General features: G+C 46.0%; 1 protein-coding gene and 1 pseudogene across 1 annotated transcript in view; one reads left to right on the forward strand and one right to left on the reverse strand.

Annotated features, from left to right (window-relative positions):
- LOC144762371 (epoxide hydrolase 1-like) overlaps positions 1 to 19,230 on the reverse strand; it is a 197,777-nt gene that overhangs the window by 27,330 nt on the left and 151,217 nt on the right. The window lies entirely within an intron of this gene.
- LOC144761241 (secreted frizzled-related protein 5 pseudogene) lies at positions 11,774 to 12,272 on the forward strand (annotated as a pseudogene).

The raw sequence follows: 19,230 nt of genomic DNA on the forward strand, positions 1-19,230 counted from the left end.
TTAACATTTACCAACTGAACTCGGCATAAAGACGCTTTAGTAATTCAGGATAACAATATTTCAGTGGCCTGTAATAAACAAACATGAGAACCATACTGTGCACTCAATTGCTCTGCTTAGCCACTCATTAAAAAAAAATCAACAGTATATAAGAGTACAATGGGTGCACACTATGAGCTGAAAAACATATAACTATATTGAAATACATCAGTAAGTTAAAGTGCTTCTGAAAAAAAAATAGCACTATAAAAAATGCTTATCTGATTGTGACTGATTATCTCTATTACAGTATACACCTTCCAACATGATCTAGGAATGATTAAGGTATTTTGTGTCGTGTCATAATGTATTTTTTTTAACTCAACTGTTCTAATAGTTTTTAGATTGTGTTCCTTATGTGTAGTAGCCTGCTGTTTTTGTAACTTTAACATCTATTGGAACATTGGTGTTTTATCTTAAAATAATTATATAATCACTTGTTTTTAGCTCTCGCCTGAGACAGCGAATGTGTTCAAGCTTGCAAGATATTTTGTTTACTAAAAGGGGCTTCGAGCCTGCCCATTGCTTACCATTCATTGGTTTCAGTGTCACTCTTATTTGCTCCCTTCTAATTGGCTGGCACATGCTGCTTCACATCCTCTTCTTTTATTTGGAGCATGGCGCAAGTACTTCTTTCCCCGTGCTGCTTCTTCCTACCCTGCTTCTTCTGACCCTCCCGTTGTCCATGTTGCTTCTTTCCTCCCTCTCATTATCTTTCTTTTCCCCTTGTTGCTTCTTTCTTCTTCCCTCCCGCCACATATTTTCTCTCGTCTTCCTCAGTGTTGCTTATGTCTTCTTCCCCCATGATGCTTCTTCCCTCCCACCTTCCACCCTTCTGTTGTCTGTGTTGCTTCTTCCCCTTGTTTTTAGTCTTGCTTCTTCCCTCCCATCCGTTGTCCGGATTGCCTCACTTCCCATACCACACAGTATTTTCATGCACCATTGTTTATTTCCTGCCATACGGTTCCTCCAAATAATCACTACAGGCATGAATTGCTATTTGTTTTGGTAGTCCAAGACCAAGAGTTGATCAGGTTTCAGCCTGAATTACCCCAGCCATGTGATCCGGTTTATTATGCGCAACTATGCATACTGTAAGGATTCACCTTGTGTGCAGTGCAAACCACAAAGCGAATTATTGTAGTTTAGACAATGTATTGCGACTTATATAGCGCACGTATCACCCGAAGGCATCAAGGCGCTTGCTTAGGGAACCCATCCTGGTATTCCCCTGTGAGATACCCCAGCAGGTTATCCACAAGGTGAAAGCCAGGCATCCCGCCGCGAGGGGCCGTAGTGGAGATTAAGCAAGCTATTGCCCAGAGTCGCAGAGTGTGACCCCGTGAGTCGAGTAGGCACCAGAGCGAGAATTGTCGAGTCCGTGGAATTTTTGAGCCCGAGACCCGCCGAGGCGGGGAATCGAACCCTGGTCCACGGCCGATCTCAGCTTCCGGGTCTGCCGCCTCTAACCACTGAGCCACGCTTCTCCACAATAGTGTATCTATTCAATTCAAAGGCTCTTATTTTATCTACCTCACAAAGATGAACATCTCCCCGACTAGTATTTGACACTGAGAACTGGTGCAGGTTTCCCAAAGATTACGGCAGCAGACACTTACCCGACTAGGCTATTCTACATGTAAGCGGAGGATCAAAGCTCCACTTGTTCTTGGTCACATCTGCACCAGGAACACAAAATAATGTGGCAGCCAAATTCATTTATTAGTTTGTAGAGCAGGTTATAACAAAGCCCAGCCTCAAAGACACCTCCGCAGACTGGCCCTTACAACTGTGCAAAAGTGGGTTAGCGTGCCAACTTCCTACTTCTCGTTAATCAACAAGTCTGAGTTTGGCTTTACCAATGCTTGTTTCAAGTAGAACCTCTTCCTGCATATATTCGCCATTTTGTAGCACTGCAAACAAAAAAGTGTTCTTATTAATTAACCAAGTTACACCATTTGTATCTGCCTCAGAATGATGAAATCCCGAGAAGGCCCTGCTGAGATTAAACCGGTTTCCTGCGGATTAAACATCGGTCCCTCCACAAACCAGCATTCTATCCCTGCTAGTGGTGCAACTTACGGATGTCTTCACAGCAGGACATTTTAGAAAAGGCTAAATCATTTGCAGAGCATTTCTGTCATAACACTGATTTTGATACTGGATTTTTATAGCGAAAGTGTTCAGGAGACCTGTTCATTCGTGCATGATAGCAGGTTATCATCACTGCTGAGCTCAAACTTACCTTCAAACCTGTCCCCAGACCTGAAAATTGCCCAAGTTAATGTTGCTATTAATAAAAATTAACATCTAGGCAGAGCCTATCGAACTGCAGGCCCCTGTGTAACATTAGTGAAAAAAGAAAAAGCAGTTTTTCAAGTGCTGATCCACCTTGGGTGGGTCAGGACTCTTTCTTGGGTGGGCCTGGCCCACTCTATACCCTGGCCTGGAGTCCAGACACTACAAAACCACAGAATCAAAGACACGTTAATAAACGACTGTACCAGACAGGAAAAATCTATACTTTGAATAAATCATATAGCAGCCATTGCCTCCTGGAACTGTGCTGGGGCACTCATATATGAAACTTTATCGAACTGCCTCCACCTCAGGGTCCCTACAGACCCAAGACCACCGCCCAAGTGCAACACCATCTGTACACCTGGTTGAACGACGGCAAGAATGTGATGCTCTGTAAATATGTAATGTATAATTCTCCAACCCTAATAGCTTTTTAATCCCTATAGCGTGGCGTAGAATCCGCCGCAGTGCGGACATTTCCGTGCGCGGGCGGGGCCGCGTCGGCCAACGGATGTGCGCAGCACTATGGAGGTAGTGCTCGCGACGGACGTTGGCCGACGCACGCACGCAACGGGTTAAAATATAATCTTGAGTGATTTGCAACTTGTATATATGTAACTCTAACCTCTAGTATCTGTTGTAGACGTATGCACTTACTACCATTCTTTTGTGAATTTAGAGTTTTTCTGTTTGTATCTTTTATGTCACTCATGTACTCCTAAGTCCTTATGTAATGTAACTGGTCCTTATGTAAAGCGCTCTGACACCCTTGGGTAAAGTTCGTGCTATATAAAATCGCATTAAATGAATACAGCACAGGAAGTACTTGTCCCTCCGAGCAGCAAGGGGAGGTAATCACGTGAGATCAGGAAGGGGTGCTGGCGACTAAGTTCTGCCTGGTAACACAACACTTTGTGAAAGTCCCACTTTCCTGTCTCCAGCCGAATATCTGCTCTGTGAACTGTGAACAGTGCCAGGCTTAGCGAGGCCCCTTGCATTTTGCAGGGGTTAGCGTAATTGCATGCCCGAGCTGGGCAGATTAAGGTTTTCTTCAATGGACTGTATGTTGAAATTCAGCCAAGAGTCCTGCTGGTTATTGGGCCGTGATTTAACCCTTTGCAGGGCTTTGTAAAACTCTTTCTAAGCGCATTAGAAAAGCTCTGCTAAAATAGCAATGCTGCTCTTTGCCATTATGCAACTGTTTTTCGCCAAAGAAGTTTTATTGAAGATATTACTAGAATTATCTATTTATCAAGATGTTTTGAAGCTCCGATTATTATTTGACCACAATTTCGCAGCACTAGAACTTGCTGAAAAATAAAGGAAAACCACAGTGTAAGAGATCATAGTTGGGCCATTCCGTGGGTGGGCCTCCCTCCCAACAGGCAGTGGCCCAGATACAATACATTTCTTAACAAGCATTGGCAAAGCCAATAGGTCTCGCCTATACAAGAGCTAATGGCTTTGCCCATGTGTTTTAGCCATGTTGTACACCAGTGTGGCTGCTACTCAGCATGGTAAAAGTTAGTGATGTAGAGGAGAGTGCTGTGGAGTGCTGCAGACTGGAGTGGCATGCAGTGTTGAGTATTGGAGTGGCACAGAGTGAAGTAGCGTGGAGTGGCGTACTGTAGAGTCGACTGCCGTACAGTGCACTGTGTAGGAAGCTGGGTTTCTGTTGCAGTAACCCCCTACTTTTTGCCAGACTACTGATGCACTTTGACTATATGTACCTTGGGTCCCTGCCAATCAGGTTCCCAGGGCCTGTGTTGTTTCCCAAAACTGTACCTTGTACCCCCAATTGGCACCTCTCTGGCCACTTGTCAGTCCCTTGTAAAAGGTACCATGGGTACCAAGGGCACTGTGGCCAGGAAAGGCCTCTAAGGGCTGCAGCACTTATTGTGTCACCCTTAGAGGCCCTGTACCTTTACACACACACACTGCCTTTACAGGATGTGTGTTTTGGTGCAGAACAAAGTGAAGAGTCGACATGGCACACATCCCTGTGTGCCATGCCTAAAACCCACTTCCCTGGCATAGGTCAGCCACCCCTCTAGCTGGGTGCACTATACCAGTGGTGAGGGTACAGGTGCATGAGTCATGTACCCCTACAGTGTCTAAACCAATTCTTAGACATTGTAAGTGCAGTAATGCCATTAAGAGTATATCGTGCTGGGAGTTTGTCATTACGAACTCCACAGCACCATTACTAAAAACTGGGAGGTTTGGTTTCAAACTTCTCCGCTCATTAAACCGACACTGATGCAGGTGTGGGATTTAATGAAAAATGCACTCAGAGGGCATCTTAGAGATGCCCCCTGAAAAACGACCAGCCTCTGGTGGGTTCCCTAACTGGTACACACCAGCCTGCCATCACAAGGCATGTTTCTGGGGCCCTGGGGTGGGAGCCTTCGCTCCCTGAGCCCAGAAACAAAGCCTTTACTGGGCAGAAGTAGTCACACCTCCCCCAGGCCAGGAATAGCCATCTGTGGCAGGGGAGCTTCAAAGGCCTTGCCACCTTTGTAATGCGACCCACAGCCATATTAAAACAAATGTTTGCTTATTAAGGCGTTATAAAGAAGTTGCAAAAGCTCCTTGAAACCCTGATCAGTACTGTACACTTTTATTATTCTTCCTGCACAATCCACGTGCAATACCCTGAACCCCATCTCAAAGCTGGACCTAATTACCTACAATTACATTTTTTTTTAATCTCCAAACATTCTCAAAACCAAGACTGTGCAGCTGTCTGGTTTGGTAAAGACATCTTGGGGACACTCAGGAAGTTTCCCTGGGAATGCATTCTACCTGTTGCTTACCGTAGGCTTTTGGTTTTGTATCTCACATTTGCTGGCTTTTTATTTGCTGGCTTTATTTGTTTTAGGCTATCCAGGGAGCGTTCTTCCCTCCTGTTAGAAATGGGGGTCTCTAGTTGGCAATGGCTGGCCACTGTCCAACTAGGGACCCTTCTTAATGAAGTCAGAGTAAGGGGGCTACACCCTTAATAACCAACCCATGCTCAACCCTGTGGTAACGTAGCACGAGCAGCTAGGCTTATCTCAGAGGCAGTGTGTAAAGCATTTATGACCATACACGGTAACACAGTGAGGAACACTACAAAGGGACACCACACAAGTAAGAATACAAATAAGTATCTTTATATATAGACTTAACACAAGACCAATAATGTTAAAAAATACGATTAGTCTTGAAAGGCTGTAAAAAATAGTTCAGTGTGCAAATAGGTGTTCAGTTCAAGGCAGTGGTCTCTGCGACCCTTTACTTACAAAGTACCTGGATTTCGTAGCAAACCCAACAAAATGTCGCAAACGAGCTGTAGCAATGATTTTCTTCATGCGAGGCCGGCGATGCGTTGAATCCTTGCCGCAAGGGAGGATGATGCGCCTGTCTGCCGATGCGTGCGGGACAAAGCGACAAACTTCTTCACGCTAGGCCAGCGATGCGTTGACCCTTTGCCGCAAGGGGGGATGATGGGCTGAGCCTGTTGCGTGTGCGACCTTGTTGCGATGAGTAGAAATGGCGCTCCGCGAGGGAGCGACGCTCCGGGCGTGATGTGAGGAAAATGGCGGACGCACGGCGCCCGCACTGCGATGCAATGATCTCGATGCGATGATCCAGGATTAGCAAGTACTCAGCGGCCCGCAAACGTGCGATGATCTTTCGGAGTAGCGTGCACTTTGGGGCCCGCAAGCGTGCAATGGTTCTTGGTTTGCAGTACAAAAGGGGGTGGTGATGGCAGGAGCATCTGAACCAATCAAACACTCACACCCAGTCAAAAGATCTGGGTTTAATCCATCACCGTTCTTTAGCCCACTCTGCCACCCCAGTTCAGACATGGCTATATGCAAATCAGTCTGACCCTGTGCCTCATGGGAACAGTCCAGCCCGAACTGCCAAGCCATGCCTTCCCTGGACCGGAAACAAGCTTCCGAGGACCGGTTTCTGGCATTACAGCCGTCTTCAGCCCGGCTTGCTTGAATCCAGTGGCAAAGTGAGCAAGGGACTCACGTCTGAGCATACCCTGCCACACTTATGGCGGCCAAAAGCGGTACAAAAGGGGGTGGTGATGGACGGAGCATCTGAACCAATCAAACACTCACACCCAGTCAAAAGATCTGGGTTTAATCCATCACCGTTCTTTAGCCCACTCTGCCACCCCAGTTCAGACATGGCTATATGCAAATCAGTCTGACCCTGTGCCTCATGGGAACAGTCCAGCCCTAACTGCCAAACCATGCCTTCCCTGGACCGGAAACAAGCTTCCGAGGACTGGTTTCAGCCCGGCTTGCTTGAATCCAGTGGCAAAGTGAGCAAGGGACTCACGTCTGAGCATACCCTGCCACACTTATGGCGGCCAAAAGCGGTACAAAAGGGGGTGAGACTGGGGTGGCTTAGTGGGCTAAAGAATGGTGATGGATTAAACCCAGATCAGTTGACTGGGGGTGAGTGTTTGATTTGCTCAAACGCTCCGTCCATCATCCCCTTTTGTATCGCTTTGTTCGCCCTAAGTGTGGCAGGGTATGCTCAGACGTGAGTCCCTTGCTCACTTGGCCACTGGATTCAAGATAGCCTGGCTGATGAGGATTATGAATCCGAAACCGGTCCCAGGATGCTTGTTTCCGGTCCATGGAAGACATGGCTTGGCAGTTCGGGCTGGACTGTTCCCATGAGGCACAGGGTCAGACTGATAGCCATGTCTGAAATGGGGTGGCTGAGTGGGCTAAAGAATGGTGATGGATTAAACCCAGACCAGTTGACTGGGGGTGAGTGTTTGATTTGCTCAAACGCTCCGTCCATCATCCCCTTTTGTATCGCTTGGTTCTTGGTTTGCAAGCACTCTGCGGCAGCAGCGCTGTGATTTTTCTGACGCTGTTCAGCTGTGGCGGCTCACAAACGGGCGTTAGCGACAATTTCAGCACTCTTTTCTCTGGAGTTGAAATAGAGGCCCTGGAACTCACAGGGGGCTCACCTTCAGATAGTACTCCTCGCAGGGAGGAATCAAAAGGCTGGTGGGGGGAGTCAGATGTGCCTGTGACTCCAGCAGGAGGCTAGCTCTCGTCTAGCCCTTGGGTGATTGCTTTAGCAAAATACAAGTTCTCTCATAAGTCCTTTTCCCTCATCTTCCAAGTCCAGGGGAAACTACTGCAGGCCAATCCAAGAAATAGCACACAAGCACAAGGACAGTCCTCTCCTGCAGAGTCCTTCAGTGAAACAGACAGAGGTTCTTCTTGACATCCAGGAGCAATACAAAAATCCGGGGTTTGGGCACAGATATTTATACCCCAAAAGTCTTTGTTCTCAAAATCTCTAGTCACGGAACCCAGCCAGAACCAGTTCTGCTCAGGCCTGGAGCACTTTGTTTACCAGGCTGCATCCTTCCTTTCAGAAAGAGGGGGTCTGCCATCAGACGCACAGTAGGAGGTGGAGCCAGCATTCACCTTGCCAGGCACAGTCCTATTCAGGTCAAGGAGCTACCCCTCCCCAGTACTCAATGCAGATCTCTCTATTCAACCCAGGTCTGACTCAGCCTGCCTTGCCCTTCTAAACCCAGACAGTCAATACACATAACAGCAGAGCACACTTGAAGGCTTAGGCAAGAAAATACCTACTTTCTAAAAGTGGTATTTTCAAACACAGAATATTAAAACCAACTTTGCTAAAAGATGGATTTTATTATTCTGACCTCAGACATACTAAACTTTAATTTCTACCATGTTCCCTGAGTCAGTTAGGACTATAAGATGTAATAGCCAGACTTCCCATTCTAACCTATGGAGAACAGGTAGCCTTGCAGCAGTGAAAAACAAATTGGAGCGTAATTCACTACCAGGACATGCTACACATATCAAGCCATGTCCTGCCTTACACACACAATGCACCTACCATAGGGGTGACTGACACGATGCCAAGGGAAGGTTCTGGGGCTAGGAAGTGTGGGCACTTCACAGCCAAGATGGCAGTTCCGGACTGTACACAAACACTGCAGTGGCAGGTCTGAGGTACCATTTACAAACTGCTTCTGTGGGTGGCGCAAACCAGCGCTGCAGGCCCGCCAGCAGCATTGGGGTTACCAGCCCTGGGCACACACAGGCCACACTACAAGGGACTAACAGGTAACCCAAATAAGCCAATCAGGGATATACCAATTCACAGTTACATTTACACAGGGCGCATTCGCGCTGTAGCACTGAATGGCAGTGGCACAGCGCCCAGAGCATCTAATACCAGCAAAAACAGAGTAGACAACAGCGAAACATGGAAGGGAGACCCACGCCAATGGTGCCAGGTCTAACACTTCCCAAGGAGCAAAGCCTTTTCACACCAACTCCCCTTGTCTACTTCCACAAGTGCACCTTTCTGGAAACAGACCTGTAACTATTGTTCTTATCTTGTCACGTTTGCTGTGTATTCAAAGACCAAGGTCGTATGTCAGGCTCTGTCTTCTGAAGGAGATTGGTGTTTACTTTTCTTTCTCTAACTTCTTTTTTTAAAGCCTTTATTTAACCATTTATCAGTTACCGTACATGAGAAAAAAAAGAAAAGGAGGTGGGATTCGAAACAATGAAACATTTGTGTGTACGTACTTGTTTACAAGTACAAAAATCACGATTGCATTAGAACCGTACTGGGGGAACAAAAAAGAGCGCTAGTGGGGCGACTGTCAAAGAAAAGTGGGATTGTTTCAAGAAAGGGAAATACAGTAGGTGAAGAATTAAGCATCAGTATTTTGGCTAGTGTAGCCTGAGAACGAGACGGGTGTTGGTGCCAGCGGAGTAGACTCGGGGGAGTCAGAGGCCAAAGTGAGGAGATATGAACGGAGAAGCTGCCAAATTTCTTTCGGCCGATCAGAGCGCAGTTGTATGAAGCATAAACCTAGCTAGTTAGATTACAGTAGCTCTTGCTTTGCAGCTACCCTGGACTGTGGGAAGTGTAGCATTGCCCCAGCGAAGTGCAATCTCTTGCTTTGCCAACAAGAGTGCAATGGCAGCAAAGCAGCAGTGTGTTATATGGATGGGTGAGACATTGCCCAGAAATGCCATGAGAGGTGAGGGGGCTCAGTGCTAAAGGGATAATTCAGGATAGGGCACCGAACACTTCCGCCCAGTACATCGCAATAACTGGACAGGTTCCTTTCAGGTGCGGGAAGTATGCATCTGGGGATGGACACTTAGGACAAATTGATGACCTTGAGGGGTCAATCCTGGCAAGCCCTCATCGGTTGTATGTTTCAAAGTCATGCATAGACAGTGCAGTTTGGAGATCATGTTTGATCTATCAGGGTCTGTAACCAGGAGAAGGAAGGGGGGAGGGGGTGGTGGCAGTCATCCGTGAGTAAGGAAGAAATTCGAGCTTGTTGTCTGCTGTGTAATCAGGGTCGGCACTAGGGGTGGTGCAACGGGTGCCACCACAACGGGTGCTGACTTCAGGGAGCCCGATCTTGCAAGTTTGTTTTAGTTTTAAAAGCACTTGCTGCGGCGTTCCTTGCCTCCAGCAATTTCTAGACAACAATAAAAATGTTGAGATAACTCCAGTGATTAAGGTCCTTCTTGGACAGAGATCAGAGATTCGTCTTGTTGATGTTTTGGCTGATCATAAAATAGCCCAGAAGGTTAATATTCCTGCTGCAATGAACGTGTACCTTGTAGATCACAGAGTGCATATAATGTAAATAAGGTGAGTGGGTTACTGCTTTTCTGAGAGACATCCTTTTGTTACTTGCAGTTTATAAGTTAAAATCCTAATACAGAACAGTGAATTATTAACTGTCATCAAAGAACTGTATGCACTCAGAAGGTCAGGAAATGTTTTGCAGCAACCGGGGAAAAAGAAAAAGTGATATATTCAGGCGTGAGTATTGTGTTTGAATGCATTAGTAGAATGCGAGTAATTGATAGAAGTGAAATGTGGAGGAATTGGGATGTACTTAGGTAAGGGGTGATTTCGCATTCGTGGTCAGTAGGTGGGAGCAGTTGTTCTGACACAACGTGTTTATGGTGGCCCCTGTTCAAAATAAATGTACCGTTTTCATGCGAGTTCAGAGTCTGCAGCTTTATCCTTTGTCATTCCATGATAGTCATTACAATTTTCTTTGGCAATGACGGGGAGCAGGAGCTACCAGGACAATCCTATGCCGGCAGATTGGGGTCGAACGACAAGTTAATTTTATTATAGCTCTGCTCTGGAATGATTTTGAAAGAGGTTGATCATTCCTCAGAAGGCCCGGATCTCGAAAACAACATTTTAGCATCTGCACACTTTCATTGTGTGTTCCAGTAAAGTCGTCACAATAGCAGACATTTTATAAATAAATGGCCCGCTTTCCAATGCACTCTGAGCCTTGCAATCCATCCAGCACTAGACTGTACAGTCATCGTGCGTTCCAATCATGTCAACAATAGCAGCCATTTTAGAAATAAAGGTCCTGCGTTCCAAAGACACTTCCATCACAAAGGCCTGTATGCTATAAAGGTCACAAGCCACATAATTGGCCCTCAAGTACACATTAGATGCATGAGCATACACAGTGATACTTTATATCAGATTCAAGTAATTGAAGATTCCGTATTCCAAAACAATGGTACACAAATTCCTTCAAAGCTGTAAGTGAGTGTATCATTGTTTATTATTCAGCAGCGATACACACACTAGTATTGGTTCACGGGTGAAGAGATATTAAAACACAGCGACACACACACCACATTATTCCTGCTACATTTTGTGGAACATCGTAGAAAGGACCTAGCAATTTTTATAGTCACTTTTGTTAATGTTATTGCAAGCAATTATATTGAATGCCCGGAGGGGTTTTATATATAAAACAAAGCAATGTTGTACTGTCATAGTGTTTTGGTTTAGCCATGCAGTTTTTAACCCACCACCTCCTTTTTTAGGTCTCGCGACCTGTGTTGCACTGCGCAGCAGTGCTCGCGCATTTCGCGAGACCTTTAGTGAGTGGAAAACGGGGAAATCAAGCTGACCTAGGAATCGCACACGCTCCTGCGTTTCCTTTTCAGCTCCCCCATTGGCCTTTGTGTGCGTCTTAATCTAAAACACTGCACGCAATTGGCCCGAGGCGCGCGCATAGCTCCTCCCATGGCCTACTGGTGTCTATTACGCACACCAAGTGCGTAATAGACACCAATAGGCCGTGGGAGAAGCTATGATCGTGCCCAGTGACGCGTGCGCCACTTGTTTCAATTTTGGTTAGGTGTCATTCGTTAAGTGCAACTTTTCCTGTGCAGATCTGTCTGTGTTGTCGGAGTAATGTGCAAGCACGGAGGCTGCGGCATAAACAGGTTTAGACAGTAAAAGAACAGAGATTGGTGCTCGCATCAGTGAAGCCCGAGTTCTTGGTACGAGCATCTCTGTGGTGCCTGCCGAGAGGACTGGCCTGCGCCCCCTGCCTGTGCCAGCCATGCAGCGGCCACTGAGCCTCGCGGCCTTGGGCGAACCCGGTCCCCCTGCTGCTGGGGCTGCTGCTCTGCGCCGCCGCCGAGTACGACTACTACAGCAAGCAGAGCTAGTGCGTGGACATCCCCAGCGACCTGCAGCTCTGCCACAACGTGGGCTACAAGAAGATGCGCCTGCCCAAACCGCTGGAGCACGAGAGCATGCCCGAGGTGAAGCAGCAGGCGGGCAGCTGGGTGCCCTTGCTGGCCAAGCGCTGCCACATGGACACGCAGGTCTTCACGTGCTCGCTCTTCGTGCCCGTCTGCCTGGGGTGGCCCATCTACCCCTGCCGCTCCCTCTGCGAGGTGGTGCGGGACAGCTGCGCGCCCGTCATGGAGTCCTACAGCTTCCCCTGGCTGGAAATGCTCAGCTGCAGCAAGTTCCCCTTGGACAACGACCTGTGCATCACCGTGCAGTTTGGCAGCAAGCAGGTCACCCCGCCCCCAGTTAGGGACTCTCTCTGAAGTTCTTCCCAAAATCACAAGAGCAATCATAATTAAATTCCGAGTAATATTCATTATATTTCATATGATCTATTTTGATTCATTGAAAAGCCGAGAGCTATTTCTTTGGTATTACACAAAATAATGGCATACGTGACATAAATGCAGCAGCAGGGAAGTTTAAGGTTTTGACCTTCAATCGTGCTTATGACCTCACAAGTGACATCACCACCTGTCATCACGCGCTGTCTGAAAGGGGACAGCACAGGCGGCAGCTCATGTGGCAATAGAATCAGGCTGGACAGGAGCGGGAAACTTTGAGACATTCGGCTTATTCACACTGTTGATGCCACAGATGCCACAGTCACATGACGTCACACGCACACTCCACTTTCGTGCCTTCTGATAGCATCACAACTGACACCACACATGAGGTTACTCACAAACCAGAACAGAGGGCATGACACAGTGGGAAGCAAGGAGTGATATCACACATGGCAATGGTTGTATTCCTTACTTTATTATCATTTTCTATCACCTACATGTTGGACACTACTAATGCCGGGTCTGCTATTTGTCGCTGCCCAGTGGAGCAATGCGGATAGCACATAATTGGGCACCATGCTCCTTACATAAGTCTCCTATGTCTCTACTAATGACGTCACTACGGATATCAGAGAGTAGGCAGTGCAATGCACAGGGTGGACATAGTTACTTCATAATAGAGAATCTTTTCTACATACCAGCATCTCTCCTCACAGAGGTGTGCTGCTAACATCCACAGCTGTGCACTCTCCTAACCACCCTTCTGTCGCCCCAACCGCACTGAGAAAATTTTACCTAAACAACGAAAAAAGTCACACAAAAAAATGATATTCGTTCAACTCGGATATTTGTGCTGATGACATAATTCATGACGTCACGCACACCCCCACGCATCTTTCTGAGGCAATAAGTCGTTGATCCCCAGCGCTGGAAATAATAAACACATCGTGGGTCCTCCAGGGTTTGAACCCGTGACCCTACAGACTGGAGAGCATTCTTCTGATTGGTTGTGTTTTCCTTTCACTTAAGTATGTGACAGCTGCTGCCCTACCACCATGTGTTGTCAATAAGATTATCATTCCGTGACTCATAAATTGCATGACGTGTTGGCGGTGGCGAGGCAGCTTTCTGGTGTTAAACATTCCATTTGGGTGAAACCCCTGCACGCGGAGGGAAGCATCGACGTTGTCAAGATCACACTAATTATCAGTGTGACAATCGGAGGGCGCCGTCACGCGACCGTTGCCTGCCACCCAAGTTATGAGCTTTCCACGTCTGCATCGTTGTCTGGCGGTTCTAATAATGCACTTTGCAGCTGAACGATCGGCGCAGGGGCCTGGAGGGCGGCGGTGCTGTCTGCTTCTCTTGTTTTTTTTTTTATTCATTTCAAGGCGAAGCAACTAAAGAAAACAACCACTGGCGTCTTTTAAATGGTGTGCGATGATCCGCGATCTCATAACCCAAGCTCGGCTCGTTTTTTAACATTGCAAACTTTTCAAAGTTTGTGAAGCCTGGTTTTTAGATGTGCTACTGTTATGACGTAATCACTCAAGAATGTCCTCATATGGTGGTCGAAAAGGGGTATTCACGAGAGGTCATGAACTTTGGCCGCCCTGGCTGATCATTGCCCGCAGTCAGGCCTCCTCTGTTCTCTCTATCCAGCAGTCTGACTCCTTCAGTGCTGTCTGCTCTCCCTGCTCGAACCTCCACCAGAGCCACCTCTGTTTCTTGCATGCAGAGTGTCACTTCAGTGGACTGTCTCCGATGGACGGTTGCAGGTAGCAGTGCTTCTTTGCCCATCCCTACTGTCTCTTGTACTGGCTCATGAGCTGCAACACTCGCAGCAGAGCATCCTTGAGCCGACCCTTAGGACTGCACACGTCTCAGGCTAATGAAAAGCTACAAGAACCCCCTTAATCACCAGCGCGTGAGCAGTGTGATCCTGGTGCATCACTAGTGAGCGTGGCGCCACCAGTGCTTCACGCTTGCTCTTTCATTTACTGTGAGCCGAAGCACTTATGTTGATATCTTCTCTCTCTCTCTCTCGCTCTCCTGCTCCCCCTTCCCTCCCGCCCCCCAGCCGCAGTTACGTGTTCTCTTCCCTCGCCACGTCAACGGTCTCCTTCGCCACCGGAGCCCTGGGCATGTGGATGCCACTTTCCCTGTACCGGGCACAGGTCATGCAGAAGACCATTGAGCCGTGCCACCATGGGCCCTGCAGCACAAAGGACAGATGGGGAGCTATCGAGTGCATTCACTCCAGGCCACAGAGCCAGGGTTATACCATCATCCTCCTCCAGAGACACCTCCAAAAGTAATTCACGTCCTCTTGTTATGTGGAGGAAGACTTTCCACGACCATGGAAGTGCCTTCCCAGGGTATTCCTGGGGTTGGAGTGGATGCCTCTTTGGAGTTTTTTCCATGTACTTGTGTTTGGTGCCCTTGTGTAACATGCACACACCACTTTGCCCTTGAAACACACGGTTTGCTACCTCTCACATGTTTTTACCTTTGATTCTGGCACAAGTGCCTCCTTGTCTTACATAACGCTTGTTCTTGTGCCCGAATGCCTAGCACCTTTTGCAGTATTATACCTCAAATGATACTTTGTTTTCTCTTGTAACTGCACACTTGTCACTTTTTCCTCCTGTGCACCTTTTACTACCTCATGTATTTTTGGCTGCTCACAATTTTTATTATTCTGTTTGTTCACAATTGTCACTTTTACCGTTACTACCTCATGTATTTTTGGTTGCTCACAATTTTTACTACCTCATGTATTCGGTTTGCTCACAATTGTCACTATTACCTTTACTACCTCATATATTGTTGGTTGCTCACAATTTTTATTACCTCATGTATTGTGTTTGATCACTAATGTCTCTTTTACCTTATGTAACGTAACGTATGCTTTTGTAATGTTTCTCATTATGTTTCATTTCTGTTCCTTTTGTGAAGCGCTCTGACACCTTCGGGTAAAGTCCGCGCTATATAAAAATGCATAAATAAATAAATAACTAAAAAATCATCTCCGGGTGGTGGGGGGGGGGGGGGGGGGTCTAGCCTCGACGGGGCCCACGCGGCATTCATCCTTGGGCTGTTGGTGACATGAGGGCTCAAGGTAAAAGCTCTAGCCTTGAACAGGGTAAGCGGTTCTAGCCTCAACTGGACAGACGTGGCCTTTCATTTTTTGGTGGCTGGTGATTCCAGTCTTGACCAGGTCGACACGGCCTTTCATCCTTTTGAGGTTGGTGACTCGAGGGCCTTCTGGTAATCTATAACTTTACAAAAAGTATTAATAAAGGACATGTTTAGTCTGTTCACTACCGTGCAAGTGGCCACCATCTTTTGTCACAATATGCCCAATTCTGCGACCAGAGAGTTTTCATATTCAATATGGTTTTACTTGTTCTTGTGAGAGATTTTGCAGTCAAAATTAACAATCTGCACAAACCCGTCATTCATGTTAATTCCAGAGAATCCTATACTGATTTGCATTTTAAAAAACAGTTAAATAAATAAATAAAAACGTAAGTAAATATGTATTGAACTAAGTGCATCAAAACATTCAGCATTTGTATAAAGCTGCTACGGCCTGGTGTCTGCAGCGCAGACTACAGGATAAACAGTGTGGTATGAAAGTATGGTGCAAACGTGTCGATAGATTAATTAAACTGGACCATCAAAAACACCCAAGATCCGGTCTGATTATTAATTTGCATTTGAAAGCACCGATAGACCATACATAGGAGGCTATTTATAGTTGTTAATTAATGTAGTTAATGAGTGACTGCGATGGTGACCCACCATTATATTGAGTTTTAAATATTACCACAGAGAAATATTGTTACCAGAATATGGACTAACCGAATATTGTGAAGTTACGTGAGTATAGGTTTACACTACTTAGCTTAAATTCTAGATATCATTGATTATCAGTATATGCTTCCTTCACGATAATCGGATAGTACTTCGATTCACGATCTTTTGGCCAGAATATTGAATGTCAGTCTTTTTGTCATACACAACTCTGGCTGCTTCACCATTTTAGGGGATTAGGATATGCGACAGGCACACATGCCTCTGCATTCCTTGGTGATTTTTTTGATGTGGCGAGATCCGAACCCATTCATTGCACATATTGTGCTGGAGGCTTATGTAGGGCAAAAAACACAACCTGTAAATCCACAACATATTTTGCACATCTGCATATGCTTTATGTGGGCCTGTCCATGTAAAAAATGCAATTTTGTCATTATAAAGTCTATCCTTGCTGTTTGCGAGTTCTGATTTAGTTTTTTTTTATGCCGCCTTTTTTGCCGAACTTTTGCATATTACTTTTTTTTGCACACGACCTTTGACCTTTTGCACACTACAGCTTTTTCAACTTCACAGTTCCAGTTGGCACTGGAACATGATATAGGTCTAGTGGAAGGCACCAATCATTATCTTGTGTTGCTGCTTTCAGCTCATATGACTGGACAAGTCTGACTACCCATCCATATTGGAAGTAAGTATGCCTTTATCTCTTGCTTGCTTTGTTAGCTGGACGATTGTGCTTGTTGTCAATCACTACTAACATGTTGCAGTCTTGACCTTTTAATTCACCGATTTAAAAAACAAAACAAAAAAAACAAGCATTTGCAATGAAACAGGTCTCGCATTATTAAAGTTGGAGCTATTGGTGTTGCATTATTTAGCAATGCCAATAGCTCAAACTTTAATAATGCGAGACCTATTGCATTGCAAATGCTTGTTAGAATGTCCAGGTGAACCACCTGTATGTTGGAGAAACTGGTTCAACACATTTCAAACATATCTTGGGGCAATTGGTGCCTTGAGGTTACATCCAGAGAGAAAGAAATGCCTTTTTACACTCTTTGAGGTTTGAGGGCCACACAATATTTAAACATCTTTTGGAAATTGAAGTCCCGAAAGAGGAACCAGTAGATGATTACACTGAGACCATCAAGAAGCTGGAAAGGAATTTTGATGTACAACCAAGCATTGCTGTGTTACAATACAAATTCCTAATGAGGAAATAGCTCAAAGTAGAAGCGGTGGATACATATGTATTGTCACTCAGAAGATTAGTTGCGGATTGAAATTGTGATAACTTTACAGATCAGCTGGTGTGTAATCAATATATTTGCCATTGCACTAACAAAGAGACTCAGCACAAATGTCTCTCTAAACAACCCGTCCCTTGAAGAAATTTTGCAGATTGCAAAGAGTAGTGAGACATCACAAATTTCTGTAAAAGAACTCATGGAGAAAAAACAGACCTGGTGCGAAATGTGCGTCTGAAAAGCAGAAACACAACGAAGAATATGCAGTGAATAAGAACGTCTCATGGACAGCTAAGGGGTTTTTCAAACAGACAAATGTCTGTTTTAGATGTGGGAATGTAACTCACTTTAAGTCAGGGAAGAGTGTTCAGACAAAAATGCTGTTTGCAGAAAATGTGGTAAGATGGGACACTTTGTTAAAGTGTATTAAAGACCATCAAACCAATCTGACAAAAGGGCCAATGTAGTGGCTGATTAAGTTGGGAATGATTACTGTGCTCATTTACAGAAGCTACAGGATGATCTCCAAGATATGGTGCTATTTGTTGGGTGGACAAATTTGCACAGGGGATCCTGTAGATTGCATACACCCATAGGAAATGTGCTAGTTAGTAATAAGTCTGTCAGACTGTTGGTGGACTCTGGGGCCAGAATTACAATGGTGACCCCAGGAGGTGTTCAATGAACAGGGCCTGGGAGAATTCTGGACCCAGTGGATCATGCACCAGTCTCGTATGAAGGGAGACAAATTGAGTTATATGGGTATTTTGAGGATATTTTGGTCTTCAGGGACAGGAAGATTTTTTAGAAGGTCTATGTGGCAATGAAAGGATTCTGTATCCTGGGTTGGCCCCACCAAGGCCTTTTTGAAGATTATTCTGATCCATGTGTCAGTAGTCACAGACGATCTGGTGAGTGATATCAATACCAAGTTCACGGCAATATACCATAAAAGGGTTACAGCATAAAATAAAGGTCAAGGAAGCTGCAATCCCCATTAAGCATAAGATGCGGCGTGTCCCATTTTCAATAAAAGTGGATTTGGAAAAGGAACTGGTGAAGTTATGTGACAGTGGCATAATTGAACCCATAGAGCCATTCTTGTGGGTCTCTCTCCTTGTAATGGTGCAGAAGAAAAAAGTGATTTGAGAGTCTGCGTTGATTTGCGGAGCCTCAACAGTGCCATTTGGGTTGATGCCCACCCTTTCCCTAGGATTTCCGATCTGTTGGCTATAGTGGCAGGTGCAAGTTGGTTTTCAAAACTTGATTTAGCGTCCGCCTATCACCAGATTATTTTGGAACCTGAATCAAGGCATTACAGAGCCTTTGTGTAACCTATTGGAACATTTCAGTATTGCTGGGTTCTGTTCAGATTGGCCTCCGCGGCATCCGTTTTTCACCAAAACATGTATCAACTTCTCATGGAGGTTGTCACTTTTCAGGACGACGCACAAGTTACTTACTTGTGTAACAATATATCTGTAAGAGACATTCGTTAGTGATAGATTCCTTACCTTAGAATATCCCCAGGCGTCAGACTAGATCCGGAAATTTTTCCGTCAGCAGTAGCCCTGCGCGTCGGTAGGCGTCGTCATACGCCATCATACGCCTCCTCGTACGTCGTTGGCATCGTAGTCGCTGAGATGACGTTGCTCGAGCTTCTTAGACGCGCCCACGCGTGCCGACGTCAATTCTGTACATGACTTTCCGCGGCAGGAACGCAGAGCCATGCAAGATACTGACCACTGGCGCATTGAAACTAGGGCCCTAAAAGGATGACCTTAACCCTAGAAATCAGTTCGCAGAACGGGGAGGATGGGTGGGGCGGTAAGGAATATATCACTAACTAATGTCTCTTACAGATA

This window comes from Lissotriton helveticus, chromosome 6 (assembly GCF_964261635.1).
Source record: "Lissotriton helveticus chromosome 6, aLisHel1.1, whole genome shotgun sequence".
In the NCBI taxonomy this organism is placed as follows: domain Eukaryota; kingdom Metazoa; phylum Chordata; class Amphibia; order Caudata; family Salamandridae; genus Lissotriton; species Lissotriton helveticus.